This window comes from Arachis ipaensis, chromosome B6 (genome assembly GCF_059453495.1).
Source record: "Arachis ipaensis isolate K30076 ecotype BB chromosome B6, ASM5945349v1, whole genome shotgun sequence".
Classification (NCBI taxonomy): Eukaryota; Viridiplantae; Streptophyta; class Magnoliopsida; order Fabales; family Fabaceae; genus Arachis; species Arachis ipaensis.
Window position 1 is genome coordinate 110,768,413 of NC_142441.1, and position 3,705 is coordinate 110,772,117.

General features: G+C 42.0%; 1 non-coding gene across 1 annotated transcript; it reads left to right on the top strand.

The window, feature by feature from the left end:
- Positions 1-2,691: 2,691 nt before the first annotated feature.
- On the top strand, positions 2,692-2,799 carry LOC148562300 (small nucleolar RNA R71). Its single transcript, XR_015887211.1, has one exon. It is a non-coding gene; the product is annotated as a small nucleolar RNA R71 (small nucleolar RNA).
- Positions 2,800-3,705: the final 906 nt, after the last annotated feature.

A 3,705-nucleotide genomic window follows, 5' to 3' on the forward strand; every position in this document is an offset into this window, starting at 1 on the left:
TCAAATCTCATGTCGGATCTCTAGATATTCACCCTTTTTGAGTTTGAAAGGGACCTTGGGAATCACCTTCTTCTTGACCACAACTTCATAGAAGTGGTCTTGATGTACCTTTGAGATGAATCTCTCCATCTCCCATGACTCGGAGGTGGAAGCTTTTGCCTTCCCTTTCCTCTTTCTAGAGGTTTCTCCGGCCTTTGGTGCCATAAATGGTTATGGAAAAACAAAAAGCAATGCTTTTACCACACCAAACTTAGAATATTTGCTCGTCCTCGAGCAAAAGAAGAAAGAAGAGAGTAGAAGAAGAAGAAATGGAGGAGATGGAGGTGGGTTGGTGTTTTGGCCAAGGGGGAGAAGTAGTGTTTATGTTGTGTGAAAATGAAGGAGTGAAGATGGGTTTATATAGGGGTGGAGAGAGGGTTTGGGTTCGGCCATATAGGGTGGGTTTGGGAGGGAAAATAGTTTGAATTTGAATGGTGAGGTAGGTGAGGTTTTATGATGGATGGATGTGGATTGGTGAAGGGTTTATGGAGAAGAGGGTAGGACTTGATAGGTGAGGGGTTTTTGGGGAAGAGGTATTGAGGTGTTTGGTGAATGGGTGAAGAAGAGAGAGAGAGGTGGGGATCCTGTGGGGTCCACAGATCCTGAGGTGTCAAGGATTTTTCATCCCTGCACCAAGTGGCGTACAAAATGCCCTTTTCTGACAATCCTGGCGTTAAATGCCAGGTTGTTGCCCATTTCTGGCGTTTAACGCCCAAAATGGTGCCAGACTGGGGGTTTAACGCTCATTCTGCTGCCCTTACTGGCGTTTAAATGCCAGTAGGCTTCTCCTCCAGGGTGTGCTATTTTTCATTCTATTTTTCAGTTTGTTTTTGCTATTTCAATTGTTTTTGTGACTTCACATGATCATCAACCTACAGAAAACATAAAATAACAAATAGAAATTTAACATAGATAAGTAAAAATTGGGTTGCCTCCCAACAAGCGCTTCTTTAATGTCAGAAGCTTGACAGTGGGCTCTCATGGAGCCTCACAGATACTCAGAGCATGATGATGGCCTCTCAACACCAAACCTAGAGTTTGGTTGTGGCCTCCCAACACCAAACTTAGAGTTTGAATGTGGGGATTTTGTTTGACTCTGCATTGAGAGAAGCTTTTCATGCTTCTTCTCCATGATTATAGAGGGAGATCCTTGAGCTTTAAACACAAGGGAGTCCTCATTCACTTGAAGGACCAATTCTCCTCTGTCAACATCAATCACAGCTTTTGCTGTGGCTAGGAAGGGTTTGCCAAGGATGATGGATTCATCCATACACTTCCCAGTCTCTAAGATTATGAAATCAGCAAGGATGTAATGGTCTTCAACTTTTACCAAGACATCCTCTACAAGTTCATAAGCTTATTTTCTTGAATTGTCTGCCATCTCTAATGAGATTCTTGCAGCTTGCACTTCAAAAATTCCTAGTTTCTCCATTACAGAGAGAGGCATGAGGTTTATGCTTGACCCTAGGTCACATAGAGCCTTTTCAAAGGTCATGGTGCCTATGGTGCAAGGTATTGAGAACTTTCCAGGATCTTGTCTCTTTTGGGGTAATCTTTGCCTAGTCAAGTCATCCAGTTCCTTGGTGAGCAAGGGGGTTCATCCTCCCAAGTCTCATTACCAAATAACTTGGCATTTAGTTTCATGATTACTCCAAGGTACTTAGCAACTTACTCTTCAGTAACATCTTCATCCTCTTCAGAGGAAGAATACTCATCAGAGCTCATGAATGGCAGAAGTAAATTCAATAGAATCTCTATGGTCTCAGTGTGAGCCTCAGATTCCCATGGTTCCTCATGAGGGAACTCCTTGGAGGCCAGTGGACGTCCAGTGAGATCTTCCTTAGTGGAGATCACTGCCTCTTCCTCCTCTCCAGATTCGGCCGTGTGGGTTATGGTGATGGCCTTGCACTCTCTTTTTGGATTCTCTTCTATATTGCTTGGAAGAGTACTAGGAGGGAGTTCAGTAACTTTCTTACTTAGCTGACCCACTTGTGCCTCCAAATTTCTAATGGAGGACCTTGTTTCAGTCATGAAACTTTGAGTGGTTTTAATTAGATCAGAGACTACAGTTGCTAATTCAGAGTGGCTCTGCTTAGAATTCTCTATCTGTTGCTGAGAAGACGATGGAAAAGGTTTGCTATTACTAAACCTGTTTCTTCCATCATTACTGTTATTGAAGCCTTGTTGAGGCCTCTGTTGGTCCTTCCATGAGAGATTTGGATGATTTTTCCATGAAGGATTATAGGTGTTTCCATAGGATTCTCCCATATAATTCACCTCTTCCATTGCTGGGTTTTCAGGATCATAAGCTTCTTCTTCAGATGAAGCTTCCTTAGTACTGCCTGGTGCAGCTTGCATTCGAGATAGACTTTGAGAAATCATATTGACTTGCTGAGTCAATATTTTATTCTGAGCCAGTATGGCATTCAGAGTATCAATCTCAAGAACTCATTTCTTCTGATTTGTCCCATTATTCATAGGGTTCCTTTCAGAAGTGTACATGAATTGGTTATTTGCAACCATCTCAATGAGTTCCTGAGCTTCTGCAGGCGTCTTCTTCAGATGAAGAGATCCTCCAGCAGAGCTGTCCAATGACATCTTGGACAGTTCAGACAGACCATCATAGAAGATACCTATGATACTCCATTCTGAAAGCATGTCAGAAGGGCACCTTCTGATTAATTGCTTGTATCTTTCCCAAGCTTCATAGAGGGATTCACCTTCCTTCTATTTGAAGGTTTGGACTTCCATTCTAAGCTTACTCAATTTTTGAGGTGGAAAGAACTTTGCCACGAAGGCATTGACTAGCTTTTCCCAAGAGTTTAGGCTTTCTTTAGGTTGTGAATCCAACCATGTTCTAGCTCTATCTCTCAAAAGGAAAAAGCATAAGTCTATAGACCTCGGGATCAACCCCATTAGTCTTGACAGTGTCACAGATTTGCAGGAATTCAGCTAAGAACTGATGAGGATCTTCCATTGGAAGTCCATGAAACTTGCAATTCTGTTGCATCAGAGAAACTAATTGAGGCTTAAGCTCAAAGTTGTTTCCTCCAATGGTAGGGATTGAGATGCTTCTCCCATAGAAGTCGGGAGTAGGTGCAGTAAAGTCACCAAGCACCTTCCTTGCATTGTTGGCATTGTTGTTGTTTTCGGCTGCCATGGCTTCTTCTTGTTTGAAAATTTCTGTTAGGTCCTCTACAGAGAGTTGTACTTTAGCTTCTCTTAGCTTTCTCTTCAAGGTCTGATGCCAGGGCATTTTGGCCAGTTTCACTGACCTTTTCTTTACTGTTTTTAGGGTAGTTTCATGCATTTCTTTAGGAAATAAGCTAGTTTTGGGTAGATATTCACTTACATCTTGATTCAAGCATACATTGTGCACTTTACATGATTTCATGAGGATTTTGCATGAATTTAAGGACAAAATTGGATGTTGCATTTCCCATGACTTGGACTAGAACTTTGATGCACGTTATTGCTTGATTTCAGGACAAAGGAAGCAAAGAAGAACCACATTAGTGGCTACGTTAGTTACACTAACGTTAACACTAACGTGGAATGGGTGTAACTTGCAAAGTTAATGAGAAAAGTGATTGCCAATAACGCTCTCGAAGCCATCATTGCCCACGTTAAGAGTCACGTTAACTAAGTTAACGTGAACTCTAATGC